The following is a 7,500-nucleotide window of genomic DNA, read 5'->3' as shown; positions in this document are numbered from 1 at the left end:
GATGCTGAGGGGGCAGTAGTAGAGAGGGTGAGGGCAGAGAGGCTGAGGGGGGAGTTAGAGAGAGGGTGAGGGCAGAGAGGCTGAGGGGGGAGTTAGAGAGAGGGTGAGGGCAGAGAGGCTGAGGGGGGAGTTAGAGAGAGGGTGAGGGCAGAGAGGCTGAGGGGGGAGTTAGAGAGAGGGTGAGGGCAGAGAGGCTGAGGGGGCAGTTAGAGAGATGGTGAGGGTAGAGAGGCTGAGGGGGGAGTTAGAGAGGGTGAGGGCAGAGAGGCTGAGGGGGCAGTTAGAGAGAGGGTGAGGGCAGAGACGCTGACTGGTGAATAAATAGGTGTGTGTAAGAAAAATGCAACTGCCGTACCTTTAAGAGTGTATTATTCCACAGTGTGCTGTCGCTTGGAGTGCCCACACCCCCCCGGCTTACAGTGTGCGGTGCCGAGGGGGGGATGACAGAGGCGGTCGCGCGGGGTCCTGGATGCGTGGCAGCCCAGGATCAGCTAAAGTGGCTGTATTAAAGCGCAACCCTCATGCGCACTTGAGAAGGGGGGGGGGAAGCCAACAGCCAGGGCTTATTTGCGCTGCAGCCTCGGACCATTGCCGGTGGCTGCAGCAGGGCAGGAGGAAGCAGCAGCGGCGCATAAGCTGTGGCTGCCGGAAGGGCAGAAGGAGAGCAGAACAGCTCTCTGGCAGACCGGCTGCATTAACCCCCCGTGCACTGAGCTGTGCAGGGGGTGCGGAGATGGGAACTGCAGGTGGGGAGATGCTGGAGTGAGATAGGGTAGGTCAGCGGGTGGCCGTGAAATTGCAGCAGTACGGGTATGTGGATGATGGGGGGGGGGGGGGTGTGTGGTCGACGGTAAAGCAGGAGAGAGTGGAGTGCTATGGTTGGAGGGGGCGTGGTGTGCAGCCGTGGGGCGGTGTTTGGGGTGTGCTTGGGTGGACATGGGGAGTAGTGGGCGAGGAGGGGGCGGGAGCTTGCTGTGTAGGACATAGCCTGTGTAGAACTGAAGTGTCCAGGTTCTGCAGTGTGGCTAACGGTGGACGGCCATGTCAATCACCCGTGGAACCCCGCCCACCGTTCCCTACACTGCTTTTAGGTGACGGATCTGGCTAAATATATAAGAGATAATTGGTCCCAGCACAGAACCCTGAGGTACACCGCTTAGTACTGTGACCCAGTTTGAAAATGAACTGCTAACCACTACTGTCTGTTCCCTGTTCTGTAGCCAGTTTCTTACCCAATTACAGATGTTATCTCCTATACCCAAATCCTCTATAGTTACCCATGTGTTATTTATTTTCATTCTTTTTAAATATTGGGACTACTTCTGCGTTTGCAAAAACAGAGTGTAATAGCCTTGCTATTTCCTTGCTCAGTTCCCTTAAAACTCACAGGAGAATACCATCAGGTCTCAGTAACTTATTTATTTTTATTTTGGTAAGTCGTCTACGGACTTGTTCCTCCGGACACTCTGGGTGAGATTTAATAGGATGAGAGATTCAGAAAGTGAGAGATTTGGGAAGAAATCTCCAGGTTTTATAAAGCGGCAATCATTTACACTGCAAAACCAGTTTGATTTTGCGGTGTAAATGATTGCCGCTTTAAAAAAACCTGGAGATTTCTTCCCAAATCTCTCACTTTCTGAATCTCTCATCCTATTAAATCTCACCCTCTATATCTAATAGCTTTTCAAGTGGTGTTCATGAGTTCCTCACTATTTTTCTCTCTTGTAAAACCAAATGAAAAAAAAATGCTCAGTTCCTCTACTATTGACTTATCATCGCTAATAGTACATCCCACCCTATGTGTTATTGTAGTGCATTCCTTGCACACCTGCACCCATTTAAAAAAGAACACATTCCAGGCTTTCAAGGCCATGCACCAAGACCACCCCCCAGTTATATCCATTTATTCCCGCTTTAATAACCTGGGTTTTTGCACGATCATGACCCAGGATTTCAAACTGTCAAATTTTCTGGGTTCAACCAGGATCATGGTGAATTGTAAACGGGTAAACCCGTGTCAATGTGACCCAGGACCCATTCACTGCAATGGAAAAGCCAGCACTGGGAGATGCTCTCATCGCCAGCTCAGGCCCCTCCAACGGTGACTTCATCCAGCCAGAATTATGCCGTGTGGGGGTGTAGGTGTAAAAGGGGTCAAAAGCCAGGTCACACCTGGATTGGAGTCGGGTTCAAAAGCCATGGCGCGACCCAGCTTTTAGGTATAAAAGGGGTATTACCAGCCTGACCATTTCCCCGTATAAATCACCTATTATATCAAGCCCTCCCCCCATCCCTATAACTCCCTACGACCTATCAAGGTCATGCACCAGGAACACACCCCCCCCCCCTTACCAGCTTGACTCTTGTATAAATCACCTGTATCACGCACTCACCCACCCACACCCTGTAGATCCCTGCAGCACCTCACTTATACTTACACAGATTGCCTGCCAGCCAGCACCGCTCAGATTCACCTGCCTCAGCTACCAAGACCTCATTCATCCCTGTCAGGACACTTGCCTGCTATGCGCACTCACACACACTTGCACCCGCATCCCCCACCAGCTGACTCCACTCAAAACCCGCTCGCACCACTTCCCCTTCCGGCACTTACTACCAGCGGGGAACTAATAAATTACATGCGGCTGCCTCTACAGGGACACTGGCCGAGGCACCACTGTCACCGATACAGCTCCGCAGGGGGCAGAGTCACAGAGTTTGGGAACCACGTAGTTAGCAGTTTGAAAGGACAAAGAGGATTAGAGAGACAGAGAGAGTAGTGAGAAAAAGAGGTAGAGAGAGTGAAATGCAGGGGTTTGAGGAGAGAGAGGGGGAGCATCAGGGCAAGAGATAGAGGACAGTTAGAGGTAGAAAAAGTGGAAGGCAGATTTATGGAGAGAGACAGTGTCAGGGAAAGAGAATGAATAAAGCAAAAGAGAGTGCCCAGGGGAGAGAGACAGAGTGGGAGAGAGGTGGGAGAGGTAGAAAGACAGTGTCAGAAAAAGGGAGAAGAGTTGGGGGAGAGACAGTGCCATGGGGAGAGAGAGAGGGAGGGGAAGAGAGATATACCGTGTCATAAACGGAGAGATGAAGAGACAGATAGTGTAAGAGGGGAGAGCGTGTGTCATGGAGAGAAAGAGAAAAAACAGTCAGGTAGATAGAGAGTGTCGGGGAAAGAGAGTGTCAGGGATAGAGAGATATAAAGTGTCACAGATAGTAGGAAAGCTACAGCCACAGGTCTCTTGGGCACTTTGCTGCATTAGGCTTTTTGCCTGTCTCTGTTTGATGTAGCAGCTTATTATTTCTAGCGTGCCCTGAAGACCCCACCGGTGCTCACTCCCCCAAGCCGCTGCGGGGCCTGCAGCACCATTGCTACGCCACTGGGCATGTGGCTGCACAAATAAAATAGATATGGAATTATAAAATCCATCCTTAATGGATTTGATATGGATCAATGACAACATAGAATTTGTTTCTGGACTTTTGTATATAATGGAAGAACAAGATGGTGCTCATCATGTATATATATGTCTAGTAGTGTCTGTGTGAATACGAAACACTGCCATCTGTTGGCAGCAAGGGAAACTACATCTACTAGCTTTGGAAGCATTTGCTTTGAGCGAGCTTACACTGCCATCTGTTGGCCATCTACCAGCTTTCGAAGCATTTGCTGAGAGCGGGCTTACTAGACCAGATAATAAGAACATAGAGGTAATCTACCTCAGTATATAAACTCTCTAGATTCTTTATAGAGATGTGTGTATAGCTTTGGTAGGGGTATGGATCATTTGGTCGACCATAAGTTGCTTGACAGTCATTAGGTCAACACCACTAGGTCGACATGCTGAATGGTCAACTTGGGTCTAGGAGGTCGACATGGGACAAGGTCGACACAAGCATTAGATCAACACAAGCATTAGGTCAACATGGGCTAGGTCGACATGGGGTTTTTCACTGTTTTTTTACCAGAATGTCGACACAGTGCACTGTGCCCCCTCGCATGCCTTGGGCTTGGTGCCTCGCTGCACACTATTTTATTCTAGTGGATGGTAGGGCATGAAATACTGCCTGTTGGCACATGTCGGGTCATAAAACAGTGAAAATCCCCATGTCAACCTTTTGACTGTTGACCTAGCCCATGTCAACCTCATGCTTGTGTCGACCTAATGACCTTTTGACCTTGTCCCATGTTGACTTAGACCCATGTCGACCTTTCAGCATGTTGATCTAGTGATGTCGACCTTATGCTTGTCAACTTAATGACCGTTTCCCTTTTTGTACAGGAGATATCATTTTACGATTAATCTTTTGTAGTAATAGCTGTTATCTAACTTACGCCAGATTTAAAAAAAAGGTTAAAAGTTTCTGTGTACTGCAGTTCTGATGTACTCTGTACTAGACCATGCAGAACAAATGAAATTGTTCATGATATCATCACAGAACTATGGGGCACTGTCAGACAACAACCTTAGAATTCCTGGAGCAATAAGAGATGCAATGTGGTATGAAGTCCAGAAATTGTTACAGTTGGAGGTAATTAAAAAGTCTTGTAGCCAGTGGTCAAGTCCTATTGACATTGTCCCTAAACTAGATGGTTCAGTACACTTTTGCTATGTATTTGAATAGTCAATTAAGTATCTAAATTTGATGTATATGTTCTGTCTAGAACAGATTAATGAACAAAATGTAATACAGTGGACTTTAGGGGTATTTAAAAACGTTTTAGGAAAAGAGAAAACTGTTATTAACATAGAATATGACAACAGATTGGACCACTTGGCCCATCTAGTCTGTCCCTTTTTATATAATTTACGTGTAATCTTAAGTCTTTTTTATCCTTAGTTCTTTTTGTGTGAGGGTTTTACATGTGAGACTGAGGAGTTTGAATTGGTCTCTGTAGAGTGCTAATGCTAGTGCTATTACAAAGGTGAAAGCAATAATAAAGGGAGAGAGGTCTGAAGGAGAGAGCTTAGTCAAGGTCAACTTTTTACCAGCAGAGACAGGAGGAGAGAGGTAAGTGGACTAGAGGGTTTGAAAATGATAGCTCAGGCTTAAACTTGGCATACACTATAAATTTATCTGCCAGATCTGGCTGGTTGGAATGAAAATCTGGTAGTGGATGAGACAAAATGACAATTGACCATTTGCTCCCAAACACTGGAAAAAAGACAAGTGTCATTCATAAAAATAGGTTAAATCTGTGATTTAATTCCAGTTAGCCAGCCCTGGTAGATTATCTTCCAGATAACTGTATATTGTACAGTATGCACAGCTTTAGTTATGTTAAGTAAAAAAAATAGAAATGATATTTAACTGGAGGCAGTAAGTACTGATGAGCACACCAAGGGAGGAAGCATAAAGATAGAAAAGAAGGGAGCCTTGAGGGATACCAACAGGAAGAAGGAGATGGGGAGAGGTGGAGTCCTGCAAAGAGATAAAGAAAGATTGATGAGAGAGGTAAGAGGACATCCAGGAGTAAATAGTGTCAATAGACCATAGAAGTGAAAGAGTTAAAAGAGAAGTTGGTCCATGATGTCAAAGGCAAACAAGAGATCAAAGAGATTAAGTAAAGAGTAAGAGCAGCAAGAATGTCAGTTTCATTCAAATGGAGAATATGAAAGTGGTACTGAAGTGGGCAACAGCGGAAGTTAGTGGAAAGTTAGTAAGACTACTGTTGACAATTTACTCAAGAAAATTTGAGTTTTAAATTAAGGGGAGAGAAGGTGTTCATACTTAAATGGTGTTACAATAAAAAAAAGACTAAAAACAACGTCATGCCATTAAACTGTCACCGCGTCTATAGACGCGGTGACAGAGGGATGTCTGCTGTCCCTGACAGCAGACATCTTCCCTCATTGCCCAGGGGGGGCAGCGATGCCCCCCCATCGGCGATCGTTGCGATTGGCTGTTCAAATGTGAACAGCCAATTGCAGCGTTTTATGAGTTATGTGTATAATTTTGACTCTGCTGCCCCCTAGTGTCCAAAAAAAATAAAAGGAGGTTGAAATAATGATTAAAACATAAAGTATACATATGGTCTATGTTAGTTATTAACTATTTTGAGTGGTATGATTATTTGTCTCACAAGCAGAAAATTTAACATTTTGCAAATTGCAAAATGTTCAATTTTTTACGACATTTTGGTATTTTTCACACAAAAAAAAGACTGTATCGACCAAAATTTACCACTAACTTAAAGTACAATGTGTCACGAGAAAACAATCTCAAAATCACTGGGATAAGTAAAAGCAATAAAAAGTTATCCCCACATAAAGTGATACATGTCAGATTTGAAAAAAAGGGCTCTGTCAGGAAGGCAAAAACAGGCTGCGGCGGTAAGGGGTTAAAGAGGTAGGATATTTGGGAACAGGTAGTGGGAGGGAAGGAGTGGAGGAGACTGTATGGGACTAATAATTCCCTAAACTCATCTCCAGATGCAGGACAGAAGGACATCACAATGGGCAAATTAGAGGCGGAAGAATAGTAAGAGTCTTGAGGGAAGGGAAGGGGAGGGAATGAGAGGAGCCTGTGGGAGGTAACATCTTGACAGAGAAGTTTAGTTGTGAGGAGGGAGTTAAAGATAGTGAAGAGACGCTGGAGTATGGAGGACTGAGATTAATAATGGGTTTTGAAATAAGATTGTTTGCAAAGTGATAAAGCAGTGTTACAGGAGGATAGCATGAATGTGAAGTGGACAAAGACAAGATGGGAAGAATTTCCTTCAGAGTTGCTTGGTGGGTTAAGAACATATTTGAAATTATATAGTGCATGCGAGTTTTGAGGCACACATTGGAAAGGCTTTTAGTGACAGTTGAGGCTAAAGACCCCAGGACAACTTATGGTGCTATTGTAGAGGGAAATTACATGGTCAAGTTAGGAGAAGGTGGGACGAGGGATGAAAACTGAGCCAAGTAAGGATGAGAAATTATCTTCAATTGCCTCAAGGTTACATTTGGTGATGTAATATTGGGTAGAAGAGGTGGGCAAAGGAGGAAAGACAGGTTAAAGGAAATACTATAATTGTCAAAGAGAGGAAATTGGAATTGGTGAACTAGAGATATCACATTGATGAACGTAGAATGGATGGAGAGTGGGAAGTCAAAGATATCCTCTTCCCGCTGTCTATTCTTCTTGGTCTAGGAATGAAAATGGTTCAATTACAGTGTGACAGTTAATCACTCAGTATTTAAGGATAATTCAGAGCTACTTCTCGGGTGTATACGAGGCTTCACCCATATGTTTACATCTTCAATATCTTCTTATACAGTTTAATATTAACACATGGACATCTTGCAAATCCAAAAACCAGCAACCAGAACTACAAGGGCCATTTCTTTCTAGATACTATAAACTTTTGTAAAGCAATAATGTTGTACATACTACACTTTGCAGAAGGTCCTAATTTTTGCTGTTTCTCTACTTATGCTATATTTTCTGTAGTTGCAGGACCAACACTGGAAGAGTATACACTGAGCTAACATCGGTTAGACTACACAACTC

General features: G+C 44.7%; 1 protein-coding gene across 2 annotated transcripts in view; it reads left to right on the top strand.

The window, feature by feature from the left end:
- SLC6A4 (solute carrier family 6 member 4) overlaps positions 1-7,500 on the top strand; it is a 142,389-nt gene that overhangs the window by 56,235 nt on the left and 78,654 nt on the right. For both annotated transcript variants that reach the window (XM_083172306.1, XM_083172305.1), the window contains exon 2: positions 7,441-7,500. This exon is cut by the window's right edge and continues 493 nt beyond it. The gene's annotated coding sequence lies outside the window, so the exon portion shown is untranslated. The remainder of the gene's footprint in view (positions 1-7,440) is intronic.

The sequence above is a fragment of the Crinia signifera genome, chromosome 2 (assembly GCF_055691185.1).
Source record: "Crinia signifera chromosome 2, ASM5569118v1, whole genome shotgun sequence".
In the NCBI taxonomy this organism is placed as follows: Eukaryota; Metazoa; Chordata; class Amphibia; order Anura; family Myobatrachidae; genus Crinia; species Crinia signifera.
This window is presented reverse-complemented; position numbering and strand designations above follow the sequence as displayed.